At 43.2% G+C, this 19371-nt stretch overlaps 1 protein-coding gene across 5 annotated transcripts in view; it reads left to right on the top strand.

Moving 5' to 3' along the window:
- MSH3 (mutS homolog 3) overlaps nt 1–19371 on the top strand; it is a 597715-nt gene that overhangs the window by 416464 nt on the left and 161880 nt on the right. Inside the window, exons 21-22 of one of the 5 annotated variants that reach the window (XR_003852291.1) lie at nt 15868–16067; nt 19171–19281. The exons of the other annotated variants lie outside the window; for them this stretch is intronic. The gene's annotated coding sequence lies outside the window, so the exon portion shown is untranslated. The remainder of the gene's footprint in view (nt 1–15867; nt 16068–19170; nt 19282–19371) is intronic. 5 annotated transcript variants of the gene reach the window in all.

Here is a 19371-nt window from a genome sequence, read left to right as displayed (position 1 = left end):
AATACATTTAAGACAAATAGGAGACATTTTTTTCCTCAATGCATAATTAAACACTGGGATTCATTGCTGGAGGTTGTGGTGAAAGCTGTTAGGTTTAACAAAGGTTTGGACAAGTTCCTGGAAGAAAAGTCCATAAGCCATTATTAAGGTGGACTTGTGGAAATCCACTGCTTATCCCTGGGATAAACAGCCTGGAATCTAGCACTCTCTTGGGATTCTGCCAGATCTGTGACCTGGATTGGTCACTGTTGGAAATAGAATACTGGACTTAATGGACCACTGGTCTGACTCAGTATGGCAGTATCTTATGTTCTTACTCTACCCTGGCTTTGTCGCACTTCTGACCTTAAGTATTTAAAAGAATTTCTCAATACTGCCATGCCATACCCAAAACGTTTGAGAAGGTAACTCAAGTAAATATCTTTCCTACCAAAGAAATGCTGATGTGTCAAGCAGCTGCGTCTTTTCCAGTCATCTAAATAATGATTTTGAGAAACAAACTATTTTCCTTAAGAGTTGGCAATCAACAAGTAATTGGACTATGTGGTATTGGGTTCGATGCTGGCCAAGAAACACATGGAAAAAGGGAAATTGTGTGGTTTAGAAATACCTGCTACCTTCTTTCTAGATTTATTTTTTTTGCATTCTTTCACTTTATTTTGTACATCATCTGTAATTTAGGGAATAACAAAGCAAAACCAGAAAAGGAAGTAAGAGTTTAAATAGAGGGTCATGTGAGTTCACAGCACCGTAGTGCAGTTGGCTGGTGCAGATTGATCCTGTTTTCAGATGCGGGTGTGCTACTAAGTCTTGCGGCAGACAAAAAGAATCAGCTTTATTTTCTCAGCACAAAATGTAGTGATTAAAAGCACCGGTAAGAATAGTGCATCCTACCAGAATTGGTCTCTATACTGGTGGTGCTCTGGTGTACATAAGAAAATAAGATGTGACATACTGGATCAGACCAAGGGTCTATCAAGCCCAGTATCTTGTGTCCAATCCAAGTCACAAGTACATGCAAGTACCCAAACATTAAATAGATCTCAAGCTACAATTCTTTATTGATTAATAGCAGTTTATGGATTTCTCCTCTAGGAACTTATCCAAACCTTTTTTAAACCCAGTTACACTAACTGCCATAACCACATCTTCTGGCAATGAATTCCAGAGCTTAATTATGCGTTGAGTGAAAAATAATTTTCTCTGATTTGTATCAAATGAGCTGCTTGCTAACTTAATTGAGTGCCCCCTAGTTCTTTTATTGTCTGAGAGAGTAAATAACCGATTCACATTTACCCAGTCAAGTCTTTTCATGGTTCTGTAGACCTCTATCATAGCCCTCCTCAGCCATCTCTTCTCCAGGCTGAACAGCCCTAACCTCTTTAGCCTTTTCTTATAGGGGAGCCGTTCCATGCCTTTTTATCATTTTGGTTGCCCTTCTCTGGATCCAGTACAACCATATCTTTTTTGAGATGTGGTGACCAGAATTGCACACAGTATTCAAGGTGCAATCTCACCATGGAAGGCGATACCTAGGCATTATGACATTGACTGTTTTATTCACCATTCCCTTCCTAATAATTCCTAACATTCTGTTTGCTTTCTTAACCACCACAGCAGCCCATGATTTCCAGGTCTGTTTTATATAAAATTGCATACCACGCTTCCTCCCGTAGGACACAGCTTGCTTTACTTTCGTGTTGGCTGCTGGTCTCCTTTCTGCTTTGGTATACTGTTCTACATTGCTGCTGGTCTGCTCTTCCTCCCTGTAATTGGACTAAAAGGAGACTACAGCTTTAGCAATGTGTGAAATATTGCCTCATTAGTACACTAAGCACTTTTCAGACATAGTCATTGTATTGAATTCCTGCAGGAAAACTTTGCCGAGAATCAAGCATCTGCTGTTTCTGTCCCTCTGTCCACTCTACTGAGCACAAATGCGTTAAGATGCTAGAAAGAGGTAGAGTTCTCATTTGTGGGGTGTTTTTTGTTTTTTTTTTTTAAAGCATTCTCCTTTTTTTTTTTAAACTGTTTTATTGGGTTTTTATAAACATTTGCCATGACATTGAAGACAAGGATAATACTAGTAAGACAAGAGGCATAATATACATAAGCGAATAAGTAAACAGGTGAAATATCATATAATCAACATTGGTACCAATCTTTGGTAACAAACATGACACCCAGAAAATGAATGCCATCAGTAGAACAAGTAGGTCAAACATTTCCCTTCTTATGATCCCCCCACCAGTTCCATCCAGATCATAAGGGTAAAGCATACTTCAGAAAAATCCAGTCGATAGCAATCAAGACTACTGTCTGAAATAGAGATGTTACATAACAAACATAACATGCCTATTCAAGGACACGGCAAAGTGCACATAAGGTGTAAATATGATTATGGTGTTGGTTATGATTGTCCGTCACCGGGTTCTGCACCTGCTTAGGGTATAGGACAAGAAATGTCGGTACTTCTTATAGTGTTCACAAGGTTCCTGTTATTTCTTGTGCAGTTAGTCGTCTTATCGTTATAGTACGTTGTTCGGAGCAATTATTGTAGGTGACAGGCCGTTAAAGGAGACCATACCGATGATACTAAGGCAAAAGTTTTTGCTGACGTGTTCCTTGCCACTGCAAACTTGGTCGCACATAGTTGTACCAGTTGTTTAAACCAGAGTTCATAGTTTGGTGGTTGGTTAATTGTCCAATTAAGCAGGATAGAGTTTTTCCCCAGTAAGGCTATTTTTGCAGACGTAGGTATTCTGTTTTACTCAGTATAAGGAGTGTGTTTGGTAGTATTCCGAAAAGCCAGAGTGAGGGGACGAGAGCTAGAGCTATGTGTAGGAGTTGAGAGCAGAAGTTACATAGTTGTTCCCAGAAGAGCAGTATTTTATTGCAATCCCAGAAACAATGATAGTAGTCCCCTTCTTCTGTTGTGTACTTGAGGCATTTGTTGGTGAGGATGATGCGCATGTGGTATTTAAGCATTCTCTTTCAGGTGCTACTACTTTTTGTTCTCCCTGACAAAATCCAGCTGCATACACGTCTGCCCACCCAGTACACTGCTCCCACTTTGCTGGCATGGCAAGCATTTTCAAAACTTGTGGGCCAACTACGCTAATCTCAAGGACTGGTTTCAGCCCTCCCGATGAGCTTTCAGGCCAGTGGGTTCTTGGCATCTCTGCAGGCCTGCAGGCAGATTTTGAAAGGGAAACTTTCCATGGAGTTTCGGAATCCACCTGGTGACGGGTGCCCGCAGACTCTTTAATCCACATATTTTGTATGCACAAAGTATGCAGGTTAAATCTGTGGAAAGCAGGCCCAGGCATTTCATTTTGTAATTGTTTTGTCAGGTCCACCCAAGCCCTGACACCAGCGCCATCGCTTTTCCCTGTGGGGAAGAATGTCTGCGCTATTGGCAGCGTGTCTGCTTTTCCCCGCAGGGGACCTGGTGCAATTTTCAGAGGGATTTCCGCAGGTAAAGGAAAATTTACCCTGTTCGTTTACAGTGAGATTAGCATAGCCAGCAGTGCTGGCATTCAAGGAAGATCTCTAGCGTGATAAGTACTGTAAAGTTGGGAAAATAGTCATTTGATGTCGCATATTCAAGGAAGAGTGGCATGCCTGGAGGGTAGGGCTTTTGGCATGCATGCCAAGTGGTTGCCAAGTCCTATTCTATATTGTACATTATGACAGTGGCATCAACCAACCAGAATGCTTTCTATAGTGTATACATTAATTGGATTTCTTTTTTTATCTTGCATAAAATCATTTCTGTTCATTCAATAAATGATTATTTTATTTAGAAGTAGCTATTCAGTTGGCTGGTGAATGGGAAAGTTACTTGGGTAACTTTGACTAGATATTCAGCCACACTTAGCTGGATAAGTCTGCCTCCGAATATATCTGGCTAAACTTATCTGAATAACTTTAGGACAGGTATTTTTCCAGCCAGACTTACCTGACTATTTTTAGCCAGGTAGCACTGATTATAAGGTCCCCAGAATGCCTCTGTAACTGCATCTTTTTATCTGGCTACATTTTATGCAGCTAATGTTACCTAGAAAACATTTAGTGGGGGGGAGGGGGGAGTTTTCAAATCTCTGCTTTTGTCAGGTGACTTCAAAAGTTACCCAAGCAAAGGCTTTGAATATCGACCTCTTAATTTATGTCACCTACCCTGATTAAGGTTCTAGATAACATACAACATTTAAAATCATTCTACATAGTCCCACAAAGACAAAAATATAAATAAGTCAATAAGTATATCAATACATAAAAGTAGTAATCATCAGTAGACCACTGAAGTGATAAAATCATATTTGGACTGGTAAAAGGACATAACCATAAAAAATAATGTTCTCATAATACTGTCAGACTATATGAGGTAGCCTTGACAAGGATATAACAGCATACTTACGTATCAAAAAATAAGTTTTAAATAAATAATCCATAAAGGAAAGCATTCAAAATGGAGATGCATATTTAACAATGCAACAGCAATACTAACATCAACATGAAATTAAATTCAATAAACTGGAAAACAGTAAACATACTGACAGTTGAATGAAAAGATAGGCAATAAGCAGCTAATGAGTAGCTATACCCACAGTATTAATTTAGCTAAATACTAAATTGAAGAATCAGGCTTTGCATGGTTTTAAAAAGTCTAGATATTCTGTAATATACCTCTTCTTTTTTTGGAACTGAGTTCCAAAAGAGGAAAAAACCCGTTTCTTAGTTTTTGCATATTTTATCTCTGCCGCAGATGGTATGCAGAACAGGATGTCTTGTGAGGAGCATAAGGACCTGGTTGAGACATAGAATCTTAATCAGTTCCTCAAATACTGGGTACCAGATTTAAAAAGAGACTAAAATTCATGGTTAGTACTTTAAAACTCATCCTAGAAGCAATAGAAAGCCAATTGTCAGGGGCAGCAGGGATCAAACCTGCAGTCCCAGATATTCAAGACCAGGGGATCTACAGTGGAGTTAGGGACTGTGAATCAGTGAGAATCCTCTAGTAAATATCAAGCAAAATTAGGGAGACTCGCCTCCAGAGGCTCCCTATAGCACCAGCATTAGGTGTGGCCCTATAGACACCTGCATAAAAGGAGTTCCAGCCTCCAACACCTTTGCTGGTCCAACAGTCAGTACTGAGTTTGCTCTGTGTTATTCTGTTACCTGACCATGTTTCTGCTCCCATCTTTGCCTTCGACTTTGCTTCTGCTTCCTGCCTTTAGCTGCACTTCCGTTTCTTGCCCTGGGTCCATTCCCATTCCTACTCTCCCGTGGAAGTCCTGGCAGCTGCCTGCACCCAAGGACTCAATCCACAGGGAACGGAGGCTGCCTTAGGCAGAAGATAGCAGCTCCAGGCCACCCAGCCTCTCAAGGTAGGCCTTTGCTTAGCCACTACACCTTTCCTCCATCCTTAGCGGAGCAAGCCGTGCCACCAATGAAGGTTGTCCAAAGCAGGCGTAATGTGGTCATGTAGTGCAGCGCTGTTCTGTACATATTGCAGTCTTTGTTATGCATAGTAACATAGTAATGATGACAGATAAAGACCAAATGGTCCATCCAGTCTGCCCAGCAAGTTGCTCATGGTAGTACTTGACGCTCCATACAGGATACACCCATGTCTTCTGTATAGCAAATTTTGAAATGAATTAGAACTTCCTGAGGAAGTACTGAGAAAAGAGGAAGATTTTGCTTGCTGATGAAGAGGATTAATAAGTGTTGCTAGCTGCATAATATTGGGACTTAGTTTTGGGAGAGGTGAAATTGTGGGGTAAACTAACTTCAAGTTGTATGCCTTGCATAAAACCAGGAAAAGTAATTTCTTTCTTTTAATATGTATATGTGTGTACATGTGCCTAATTAAAAAAAAAAAAAAAAAAAAAAGACAAGGGAGCTAGGTAAATTATTTTCTATGTCTATATGTGTGTCTTTTGATTTAAAAAAAGTAGGCCAGGGAGCTAAGTAAGTTCTTTTCTAGTCTCTCCTGTGGTAGCATTGAGAGGAGAAAATCATCTTACTGCTGGTTTTGGGAAATTTGGGGGAGAGGTAAAATAATGGGAAATATTCTTTAGTGTGTCTGTGTGTGCCTAAAATCCATAAGCACATAAGAACATGCCATACTGGGTCAGACCAAGGATCCATCAAGCCCAGCATCCTGTTTCCAACAGTGGCCAATACAGGCTATAAGTACCTGGCAAGTACCCAAAAACTAAGTCTATTTCATGTTACCGTTGCTAGTAATAGCAGTGGCTATTTTCTAAGTCAATTTAAAAGCAGGTAATGGACTTCTCCTACAAGAACTTATCCAATCCTTTTTTAAACACAGCTATACTAACTGAACTTACCACGTCCTCTGGCAACAAATTCCAGAGTTTAATTGTGCGTTGAGTGAAGAAGAACTTTCTCCGATTAGTTTTAAATGTGCCACATGCTAACTTCATGGAGTGCGCCCTAGTCTTTCTATTATCTGAAAGATTAAATAACCGATTCACATCTACCCGTTCTAGACCTCTCATGATTTTAAACACCTCTATCATATCCCCCCTCAGCCATCTCTTCTCCAAGCTGAAAGTCCTAACCTCTTTAGTCTTTCCTCATAGGGGAGCTGTTCCATTCCCCTTATCATTTTGGTCGCCCTTCTCTGTACCTTCTCCATCGCAAATATATCTTTTTTGAGATGCGGCGACTAGAATTGTACCCAGTATTCAAGGTGGGGTCTCACCATGGAGCAATACAGAGGCATTATGACATTTTTCCATTTTATTCACCATTCCCTTCCTAATAATGCCCAACATTCTGTTTGCTTTTTTGAATGTCGCAGCACACTGAACCGACGATTTCAATATGTTATCCACTATGACGCTTAGATCTCTTTCTTGGGTGGTAGCACCTAATATGGAACCTAACATTGTGTAACTATAGCATGGGTTATTTTTCCCTATATGCATCACCTTGCACTTATCCACATTAAATTTCATCTGCCATTTGGATGCCCAATTTTCCAGTCTCACAAGGTCTTCCTGCAATTTATCACAATCTGCTTGTGATTTAACTACTCTGAACAATTTTGTGTCATCTGCAAATTTGATTACCTCACTCATCATATTTCTTTCCAGATCATTTATAAATATATTGAAAAGTAAGGGTCCCAATACAGATCCCTGAGGCACTCCACTGCCCACTCCCTTCCATTGAGAAAATTGTCCATTTAATCCTACTCTCTGTTTCCTGTCTTTTAGCCAGTTTCTAATCCACGAAAGAACATCGCCACCTATACCATTCAAGCCTAAAGTAGGTCATTCTAGTGCTTCTTTCCTACCCACCCCTAGCTCATCCTCTGATTTTTAGGTAAGAGACACTTTCACATTCAAAATCAATTAGGCTTTTATCTACAACACAGGATTGCCCCAACTCTTATCAAAAGTTTCATTATCCCCGTACAGATTAATAGGGAATACATCAATACATTTAAAGGACCCTAATTTATGCATTCCTTAGCAATCTTAACTAAGGATTCAACAAACTTAAGTTGAAGGCAACAGTCCAGCAGCAAGAGGGGGGCCTTTGTGTCTTTTGCATCAAGTCCCACATGTATGATTTTTTACGTGTTGGAAAGAAGTTGTATGTGTGCACCCAGAATGAGTCCAATCTCTGGATCTAGAGTGGAAGACCTGGAGGAGCTGAGGCAAACAGAGAAGTATATAGAGCAGACCTTCAGGGACATCGTAACCAAGTCCCAACCAGTCTGGCAGCCCTGATATTGCCTTGGAGGAGGAAGGTCACCTGACTGGAGAACATCACTCTGGTGTAGCAGGAAGTGATCCTGTAACAATGACCTGCTCTCCAGGTGATGCATTGTCCTCTCACACCAAAGACAATTCTCTCAGGGTTACTGCCCAGGAGGGAAGGGTTAGGTTGGCCAACATAGTTGGTGATTTGATTATTAGGAATGTATATAGCTGGGTGGTTGGTGGACATGAGGATCGCCTGGTAACTTGTCTACCTGGTGCGAAGGTGGCAGACCTCATGCGTTGTCTAGATAGGATTTTAGAGAGTCCCGGGGAGGATCTGGTTGTTGAGGAATGTGTGGGCACCAACGATATAGGAAGGCGTGAGAGGGTTTTAGGTAGAAAGTTGAAATCCAGAACCTCCAGAGTAGCATTCTCTGAAATGCTCCCTGTTCCACTCTCAGTCCCCAGAGGCAGGCAGAGATCTAGAATCTCAATGCGAGGATGAGACGATGACACAGGGAAGAGGGATTCAGTTTTGTGAGCAACTGGCTAACCTTTTAGGGAAGGGGGAGTCTTTTCCGAAAGGACAGACTCCACATTAACCAGGATGGAACCTGGCTGCTGGCGCTAACCTTTAAAAAGGTGATAGAACAGTTTTTAAACTAAGGGGGTGAAGCCGACAGTCACTCAGCAACGTATGGTTCAGAGGGAGGAATCTGCAAAGGATAATAACGAAACAGAAGAGTTAGAGCATTAAAACAGAGAGGTTCCAATAAAAGCAAAAGTAGCCCATGTGCCTATAAGTAAAGAACTTCCTGAGTAAAAAAATTCCAAATTATCCCTGTCAACTGAAAAGCAGGTTGTTAATACAAACCAAAAACATAATTTGAAATATCTGTATGTCAATGCCAGAAGTCTAAAAAAGAAATAAGATGGGAGAGTTAAGAGTATATAGCACTGAATGAAGAGATAGACATAATTGGCATCTCAGAGACCTAGTGGAAGGAGGATAACCAATGGGACAGTGCTATACCAGGGTACAAATTATACCACATTGATAGGGTGGATCAACTTAGTGGGGTGGTATTTTGTTTGGAATGGCATAGAGTCCAACAGGATAAGGATCCTGCAAGAAGAATTTTAAATAAAGATCGAAAGAAAGAAATCAGAGATTAAATGCACAATAGAATCTTTATGGGTAGAAATCCCATGTGTGTTGGGGAAGAATATAGTGAAATAAGAAGGACAATGAAATGCTAAGAGAAATAATTTGGTAATGCAGTAATAATGGGAGATTTCAATTACCCCAATATTGACTGGGAAAATGTAACATCAGGACATGCTAGAGAGGTAAAGTTCCTGGATGGAATAAATGACTGCTTCATGGAGAAACTGGTTCAGTTACTGATAAGAGAGGGAGCTATTTTAGATTTAATTCTTAGTGGAATGCAGGATTTGGTGAGAGAGGTAACATGGGAGGGGGAGGGGGGGGCACTTGGCAATAGTCAGAGCCATAGCCAGGCTATTTGGCACCTATGGCTAAGTAAAAAAAAGGGTGCCCTCAACCTGAACACAACATACGACCCCCACGAGGCAAGACACTCTGTTAAATGGGGCGGCTTTCATTTTTATTTTGACCCAGCAGTTTCTTCCTGTTCCCATGGCCTTGCAGTTCAATCGGAACCAATACAGGGATCCTGGCGCCATAAGCCTTCATTCAAAAACTGAACTGGGAACCCCAAGAAGCCAGATTCTGCATGCCATGTAACACCAGAGAAGCTTAAACAAAAATATATTTCCTCTAGTATTGTGCAAAATAAGATATCATGAGTTGCACATTCCCAAAATTGACATATTCCATCCACTAAACTGAATATAAAATACTTTTTTCTACTCTGGCTGTCTGGACCTTTATTTTTCTAATCACTTTAGTCCTCATCTCTTTATACTGCTTTCCTCTTCTTGGTCTCCTAACTCCTTTTTTCCTAGTGTGCAGACAGATGGACTCAGGACCAGTGGGTTTCTGCTCCCCCACCAGCAGATGGAGATGGAGCAAGCTGACATCACAGTATAATTATAACCCTGCAGTGACACCATCCTGCCAGTATTCTGCGTCTCCAGCAGATGGTAGACGTGCATCTTCCTATGGGGATTGTTTTGAGCTTTTTGAAAGGAGAAATTAGAAATTCTAAATTCAGGAAAAGAGAGCCCTTCTCTCCTGCGGTGATATCTAAAGGTCCCTCCCCCAGTTGAGAATTCCTGAGGCGATTTCTGTGGTCCCTCAGAGGTGTGCCTTGGTCCGGTAGCTGGGTTTCCTGGTGTGGACTTAACTGCTAGTTCAGCTGAAAGGTAGCGGGTCCAGGAGAACGTGCGCAGTGGTGACAGCAGATGCCCTTTCCCTCTGCAGCTGGAGACCATCTCTGTACTCAGCTGGTAAGCGCTGAACTCAGATAAGGTTAAAAAAAAAAAAAAAGGAGAAAGTTTTACCTGAATCAGAGACAGTTAGAGGGGTTTCAAGTCTTCCTCCGGGCTCAGTTCTCGGTGTGCTGTTCCAACATTCGTTCACACTCCTGTTGGGGTTGGGGAACTCGGCAGCCTGGCACATAGGCTTTTTTCTTGCACGCCAAGTGGTAGGTTGCAGTGGCCGTTTTCTCACGCTCTTGTGTGTGTGTGTTCTGCTGCCCTCTATAGGCCAACGGTGGGCACAGTGTGTCGGCTCTGTGCATGCGTGTGCGCTCGGATTTTGGGTGCACTTTTTACATGCACAAACTTTTTTATGCGCTTAACTTGGCACACAGGTTGTGCATGTGCCTTGCCACGCTTTCTTCTAGGTGCTTATTTTTTGGGCGCCTTTCATTTTTGAGCACAAGCTGTTCCGATGCACGTTAATCGCAGAGATGGCGCCGGTAAGTAAAAATCCCAAGTGTCTTCCTATTTGTGTTGCCTGTCATATTAGGACTTCTCAGCCTAACCTGGTTTCTGACCTGTGTCAGTGCTGCTCAGATGGTCAGGGAGAATTGTCTTCCTTGGATTTTGCTAAGCCTGGCTCTTCCCATTCTAATGATGGGTTGGTCATGGCCTTGACTTGGGGGACACCAGATCTTGGTTCTCCCTTGACTGGCTCTTCTGCTGATGAGGGCAGTTCTGTGGGACCAGCTCCAGTTTCTTCTGGGCTTAGTCTAGACCCGGCTGCTTTTTCTTGGGTGGAATATTTTCAAGGCTTACAAGCTTTTCTTAAGGTGCAGTCCTCTGCTTCTCCCATTTCTGTCTGGTCAGACCCTAGCCGGTGGCTCCTCCCTCTTCCAGTCCTATGCTTAAGCACCGGGGTTCCCTGCAGGTGTTCCCAACAGGAATCTGGATGGCACTCATGATGAGGCTGATCCTGATTTTCTGGAAGATGGGGAAATTCCTCCAGGGTTGGAACCGTACCGAACTATGTTGCAATTCTTTCATAGAGATGAATTGAAGGCCCCGATTTCCTAGACCTTGAAACAACTGGGTGTTCCTGATTTGGATGCTATGTCAGAGCCGAGGAAGAAACCCATTTTGGTTTACTTACGTAAAGCATCTTGTTTTTTCCCAGTGATGGATACCATCCAGTAATTGATTGTTCTGGAATGGGATGCCACAGAGGCAAATTTTAAAGGGGGTCGGACATAGGAAGGCCTGTACCCCATGGATCCGGCTGTGAGAGAGCATTTGCATTTTCTCAAAGTGGATACTCTGTTATGTGCTGTGTCTAAGCGGATGACTATCCCCGTAGAGGGAGGAGCAGCCTTGAAGGATGAATATGATAGAAGCATTGAGGCTATTCTTAAGCAAGCCTTTGAGGCAGTGGCAATTAATTTACAGATTGCCTCCTGTTGTGCCCTAGTGGTGAGATCTTGTCTGCTTCTCTCTCAGGAGGTTGATGACTCTGAGAGAATTCCAGAGCGGTTATGGAGCCTGCTGGCGTCTTTTTAGCAGATGCAGGCTGTGATTTGGTACAGACCTCGGCCAAGGGAGTGTCTTCAGTGATAGCAGCCAGGCATCAACTATGGTTGTGAAATTGGTCAGCTACACAGCTTCCAAAGCCAATCTTACTAAGATGCCCTTTAAAGGCTCGCTATTTTTTGGGAGAGAGTTGGAGAAACTGCCTAGTAAGTGGGGTGAGTCTCCAGTGCCTTAGTTGCCAGAAGATAAGAAACAATTACAGCGCTCCTTTGGTATGAAGGGTTATTTCCAGGCTTTCAAACATTTTCATCCCTACAGAGGGACAAATTTCGGCAGACTCGGCCTTTTGGTAGGTCTCCGTTCTTTCGGATCCGGCAGCCCAAGAGAGAAGCGGGCTTGGGTGATGGACCTTCCAGAGCTTCCCAATGAATGTTTGCTGACCCACCTTCCGGAACAGGAAATAGGGGGACGTCTTTCTCTCTTTTATCGGAGGTGGGTCGAGATCACGTCAGACCAGTGGGTCCTGTGTGTGTGTGTGTGTGTGTGGGGGGGGGGGGGGGGGGGGGGGGGTTATGCACTGGAATTTCACAGTGTTCCTCGGGACATGTTCATGGTGTCTCCTTGCCACTCCCCACAGAAGAAGCAGGCAGTGGAGTTCACGCTTCAAAGGCTCCTCAGATGTGATTCCAGTGCCCACATCTCAAGAAAATATGAGGCAATATTCATTTATTTTGTTGTACCCAAGAAGGAGGCCTCCTTTTGTCCCATCTTGGATCTCAAAAGGGTCAACCATCACTTGAAGGTGACTCATTTTCGAGTGGAAACCTTACGCTCTATAATAATGGCAGTGCAGTCAGGGGAATTTCTGACCTCCTTGGATCTGTTAGAGGTTGACCTTCATATTCCCATCAGATTGGAACACCTACGCTTTGCAGTGTTGGAGCACCATTATCAGTTTCAGGCGCTACATTATGGTCTAGCCACCACCCACAGAACATTTGCTAAGATTATGGTGGGGGTAGTGGCGGCCTTGCGAAAAGAAGAAATCCCGGTGCACCCTCATTTGGACAACTGGCTGATTCAAGCCAAGACTCAGGAAGAGAGCTGCCTGGTGACACACAAGGGTGATCTCCTTATTACAGGAGCTCAGTTGGGTTGTGAACCTGACCAAGAGCAATCTTCAACCATCCCAGTCACTGGAGTATCTAGGGGTCGGGTTCAACATGGGACAGGACAGAGTTTTCCTACCGGAAGTTCGGATTCAGAGATTGATGTCTCAAGTGTGTCAGTTGATGTACACCATACTCCTGACGGTGTTGTCCTACCTACAGGTACTCAGCTTGATGGCAGCTATCCTGGAAGTGATGCCATGGGCAAGGGTGCATATGCATCCTCTTCAGCACTCTCTGTTATCTCGTTGGAACCCGCTGTCTCAGGATTATGCGGTTTGGCTCCAATTGCCGATGGAAATCTGCTCCCGCCTTTAGTGGTGGTTGCAGGAGGATCATGTTAGAAAGGTAGTTCCCTTGTTCTCTCCAGCCTCGTTGGTACTCATGACAGATGTGAGTCTCCATGGCTGGGAGGCTCACTGTCTGGAGTTAATGACCTAGGGGCACTGGAATGCCGAAGAGTCCCGCTGGAACATCAATCGCCTGGAGGCATGGGTGGTACGGCTGGCATGCTTGCAGTTCAACCATAGGCTGCCTGATCAAGCGGTTCGCGTGGTATTGGACAAAGCAATGATAGTGGCTTATATCAATCGCTAGGGAGGAACCAAGAGCCAGCAAGTTTCGCAGGAGACTAGCTGATGGAATGGGCAGAAAGTCATCAGCAAATGATCTTGGTCTCTCACATTGCAGGAAAAGACAACGTAAGAGTGGATTTTCTCAGCAGAGAGAATCTGGACCCAGGAGAGTGGGTGGTGGTAGTCGAGGCATTTCAGCTTATTATGGATTGCTGGTGCCTTCTGTTCCTAGGCCTGCTGGCGTCTTCTCAAAATGCGAAGGTTCCTTGCTTCTACAGTGTCAGGAGAGATCCGTGGTCTCTGGGAATAGACGCTTTCGTACAGGTCTGGCCAGAAGACAGATTGCTTTATGCCTTTCCATCATGGCCCCTGCTGGGCAGGATAATTCACAAGATACTAATACTTATTTGGTCTCACATGTGCAATCATACACACACATGCTCATTTGCTCTCACACATGCTCAGTCATACAGACACATATGTCCATTCGCTCTTACATGCTCAATAATGCGCACATACACACATGCTCATTTGCTTGCTCTCACACACACACATGCTCCTGTGCTGTCTCTCTCATACGCACATGATCAACCATACACACACATATGCTCTATCACAAACACACATACACATACATGGTCCTTTTTTCTCTCTCTTTCTCTTTGCAGGTATGCTTCTTCTGACTGCAAGGACAGGATGGGAGTCCTTTGTTTCTTTTTTTTTTGGTCCGCAGGCCACACTTCCTAAATGCAGGGGAGGTGGAGGAGGCTGACGTTACTTCATGGGCTGGCTCTTTCTGATTTCCAGGGATGTGAGATGGTTGCTGCATTTTGTGACTCTGCAGCCATACTCATTCTGACTGCTGAGGTGGGGTGGAAAGCCAGTGCAACTCCAAGGGCTGTACTTCTTCAGACTGCAGGGAAGGGGTGAGTGGCCAATGTTTGTTTTTTCGGCTTGCTGCTCATGGTCTCCCTAAATACAGTGGAGCAGGCTGATGCTGCTTGGCAGGTGTGCTCCAGACTTCCGGAGGTGGGAGGCCAATGCTGCTTCTTGCAGCTCCACATGCCCCTCTGCTCCTGACTGCACATGGGCTGAGGGGCAGCATTGGTGATTTTCTTTTTGTCCTGATTTGGGGGCTCCACCACTCCACCCCCCACCCCCAAATTCCAGAAGCTGGTGCAGCAGCTCTTCTCCCTTCTGGCAGCTGAGCTCTTGAGATGCCAAGCCTCTATCTGTAGAGAGGAGGCCAGCGGATTGTCTATCAAATTTTGAAAGTGATGGCACCCTTCGTGGATGGCGCTTATGGCTGAGACCATATCGGCTTTAGGCTAGCTACGGCTCTGGCAATAGTGATCATAAAATGATCCAATTTAAATTAATGACTGGTAGGGGGACAATATGTAAATCTATAGCTCAATTTTACACTTTCAAAAGGAGGATTTTGATAAAATGATGAAAATAGAAAAAAAACTGAAAGGTGAAGCAACAAAAGTATAAGAGTTTACAACAGGCGTAAATTTTGTTTGAAAATAGAAGCGCAGTCCAGATGTATTCCACACATTAAGGAAGGTGGAAGGAAGACCAAACGACTGCCAGCTTGGTTAAAAATCGAAGTGGGGAGACTATTTGAGCCCAAAAAAACTTCCTTCAAAAATTGTAAGAAGGATCCATCTGAAGAAAATAGGAAAAACGTTTGTGGGAAGGCTAAAGAGATAAAAGCTGTTCAACTTGGTGAAGAAATGACTGAGGGGGGGATATGATGGAGGTCTACAAAATCATAAGATGAGTAAATGTGAATTGGTTGTTTACTATTTCAGATAATAGAAGGACTAGGGGGCAATCCATTAAGTTAGCAAGAAGCACATTTAAAACAAATCAGAGAAAGTTATTGTTTACAATTAAGTTCTGAAATTCTTTGCTAGAGGATGTGGTAAAGGCAGGTAGCTTAGCTGGGTTTAAAAAAGGTTTGGACAAGTTCCTGGAGAAGTCGATAAACTGCTTTTAATCAAGTTGACTTCGGGAATAGCCACTGCTTATTACTGGCATTAGTAGCATGGGAACTATTTAATGATTGGGTACTTGCCAGGTTCTTGTATCCTGGATTGGCCAGTGTTGGAAACAGGATGCTGGGTTTGATGGACCCTCAGTCTGATCGAGTATGGCAACTTCTTATGTTCTTACCTGGCTAAGTCTAAATATCTGCTTATATGTGGGCAGAAAGTTATCTGCTTAAACTATGTTATCTGCATATTTGAGAATGTGCCTGACTGAATAAGTTTGAATATGCTGTTTAACCAGTTATCTTGTGATAAGCCGTTACATTTGAATTTTACATTTAAACAGTAACATTACACAGAATTATGTTTGAATATAAACGTGTATATTTAACTGACTAAATAGGATTTAACTGGTTATGTTACTAAATACAACACTGTGGGATAGAGTGCCCTTTGTCTATGGACACAGCATTCGGCAAAGCGGCATCACAGAGCCAGAAGTCAAATATTTCTCTGACCGAGAAGGAGACCCAGATCAAGATGCTTCTAGCCCAGGAGGATCTCTTACAACTTCCTGACCAGAGGGGTGGAGGATTTAAAGAAGACGACGATTGCATGAGCCTGCATTCTCCAAGCATTTAACCAGTAAGCATGCAGTTACATTGTGGATTACCTACTGTCTTCTTTGCGGGAAGCTGGGGCTGTAGTTCAGGCCTTCAACAAATTGTGGGTCCTGATCCCAAATGGGGTAGTGGGGAGCGCAGTTATCAAATGATTTTTACCCTGGTAACTAACCAGGTATAATGAGGGACTGAAAATAGGCCTGCCCTTCTGTGGGTAAACCTACTTGAACTGTGAACCAGCACAGGTATGTTGACCTGCCCTGAAAAGTGCCAGCGCTGGCTCCATGATTTAAGCCATGGGGAATTCCCCTTTCAAAATGTGCTTGCCTGCCCAAGGAAACAGTGGGGTCTATTTTTCAGCCACTGCCTGGCCAGCAGTTAGCCATAACGTTATCTGTCTAGCTTTGGCAGGATATTCAGTGGTGCAGCCACACCAATGAGTTACCTGACTATCTTAACGTTACCCAGATAAGTTTATCCAGCTGACTTTAGGACTGCTCTATAGCATGACCAGAGTTATCCGGATAAGTTATCTGCTGTTTAAAAACCTCAGTAAAGAAAGACTAGTAAAGATCAGCTCTAAGAGTCAATCTAAGAAATTTATTATAAAGAAAGGCGTGGTTTCTTTAGGAGCAGTGAGAGTTACAATCAAGCGGTGTAAGCTCAGTCTCTGCCCATTGTTCTGACGTCTATGCAGACCGTTATAAGGGTTTTCCTTCAGCCAATCAGCAGGTGTCAGCGTATACCCATCCCTTATCCCTAGACCAATTAGTAAAATTTTCACACATGTACCTGCCTCGTTACTAGGGATTTTAACACTGTTCCTCGTGCAGCTTGTGACATGCGCAGAAGCTGGATCCATTCCTTTGTCTGTTTTTAAGTATCGTTTTCACATTCCAGTATCTTCACATTCTTGTACCTTCTAGCAACTTCCATTATATTGCTATTCATACACTGGCTAACTCTGAATATTGGAGTTAGCTAATAATTTAGCCAGCTAACTGTGCTCCAGAATGCCCCTTTGTCATCTGGATAAATTTTAAACAGATGAGTCATCTGGCTAAAATTTAGAGGGATAAGAGGTGGATATATTCAAAAGTCCCAATTTGGCTTCAGGAAATTTTTCAATACAGAAACCCTTTTACTATCCCTATCTGACACCATCCTTAAGGGTATGGACAAGGGTCAATCATTTATTCTCGCCCTATAAGACATTTCCTCAGCCTTTGACCCCGTTAGCCACAATATTCTTATTGAACGCCTTACGGACATAGGTATATCAGGAACAGCCCTAAGCTGGTTCGCATCTTTCCTAAATAATCGCCAGTATAAAGTAAAAATAGGTAACCATGAATCGAACCCCATTAATCTAACACATGGCATACCACAGGGATCCTCCCTCTCCCCCACCCTTTTTAACATTTACCTGCTGCCCTTATGCCAACTTCTTGCCAACCTTGGTCTCATGCATTACATCTATGCTGATGATGTACAGATTCTCATCCCTGTCACTGACTCTGTTCCTAATGCGCTTAAAATCTGGAACAACTGCCTTTCTTCAATCAACTCCCTCCTCACTAATCTCAAGCTGGCCTTAAATACATCAAAAACAGAGCTGCTCTTTATCTCCCCAGCTCGCCTTAACCAACCAACCAACCTCAGTGCATCCCTTCACTTTCTCCCAAATTGTTAGAGATTTAGGCTTCACTCTGGATAACCACAGTCTCCAAAAACATATTAACAACACTACCAAAGACTGTTTTTACAAACTGCAGGTACTGAAAAAACTAAGACCTTTACTACACCACAATGACTTCCTAACAGTCCTCCAAGCTACCCTTTTCACTAAGATCGATTACTGTAATTCCCTTCTCTTAGGCCTTCCAGCAACGTCAATCAGACCCCTTCAAATGCTGCAAAATGCAGCAGCAAGAATCCTAACTAACTCACGCAGATCAGAGCACATCACTCCGATCCTCAAAGACCTCCATTGGCTCCCGATCACTTCGAGAATCCTTTATAAGAGCCTCACAATTATTCACAAAACTTTAAACAATCAAAACACTACCTGGCTAAATAAATCCTTTTCAATATCGCACCTCCAATAGACCCTCCAGAACCCCCTACGAAGGAACCTTAGCCACTCCCGCCCACAATATCACCCAACTCATATCTACCAAAAAACGAGCACTAACTGTAGCAGGTCCGACTTTATGGAACTCGATGCCACCAGATCTCCGCCTAGAACACTGCACTGCCACCTTAAAAAAAAAGCTTAAGACATGGCTTTTCGAACAAGCCTACACTTGTATTAGCTCCCCCCACCATAGCTCCTTCCATCTCTACCACCATCCTCCAGAACTATACAAATAATGATATTATAATTATTGTTCTATCTATTCAACTCCTCTCGCCTAGGTCACCTGACCATTTCCTCAACTCTTCCAAGTTTTTTATACCCCTGTTACACGTAACTTTATATTTCCCTGTCAGTTTCAACATATTTATCCCCCTGTTATTTGTAAACCGATGTGATATGTCTATGAACGTCTGTATATAAAAAGTTTTAAATAAATAAATAAATAAATAAAAGTCAGCATAAATGCCAGTGAATATGGACCCCAATAGGCTCATGGGCTTGCAAACCTTGGGCAGGGTTTCCAAAATTGCCCCCTAAAACTTCATGTGCAGTTCAGTGTGAGATGGTAATGGTAGTGTGGAACTTCCAAGCTATTGCATGCTCACAGGCCGGCAGTTGCCCAGTCCCTTACATGGGTGTCTAGTGTAATGCCAAGCCCATGTGAAATGAGAGAGCAGGTCTGCAGCATTGCCTGTAAGTGTGCACTGGGTCATATTGGGCCCCTGACCAGCCATGAGGTGAGGGGAGAGATGAAGATGAGAGCCAGTTGTTGTTCTTGAGCCAGTAGAAATGTCCACTGCTTCTCCCTGATTACCTGCCACTGGCCTGGGGCCCAAAGAAAAATGCTGCTGTTGGCCCTGATCAGGGGAGTGGGTGATTGACAGAAAGGCTTCAGAAGAAGGAGCAACTAGAAGGGAGGCAGGGCTTCTGTACTGTGTTCAATGCATAGTTCTTATAGCTAGCATAACATTTTGTTTGTTATAAGAAATTCAGAAAGCACTGGAACCTGGATGACTTGAAGGCTAAATACTGCCTGATCCGCCATGTAGAATCAAGCGTGCTCCAGGGATCAGAACAGATGTCCTGGCTCCACAGAGTAAGTGCTATTACGTGACATTACGCCATATTATATTTACAGACCAAATCTGAAACCCCACAGTTGGTTGGCAGCAGCGACAAAGTCCAC

The sequence above is a fragment of the Rhinatrema bivittatum genome, chromosome 1, assembly GCF_901001135.1.
Source record: "Rhinatrema bivittatum chromosome 1, aRhiBiv1.1, whole genome shotgun sequence".
Classification (NCBI taxonomy): domain Eukaryota; kingdom Metazoa; phylum Chordata; class Amphibia; order Gymnophiona; family Rhinatrematidae; genus Rhinatrema; species Rhinatrema bivittatum.
The sequence above is the reverse complement of the archived record's forward strand: the minus strand, read 5'-3'. Positions and strand labels throughout refer to the sequence as shown.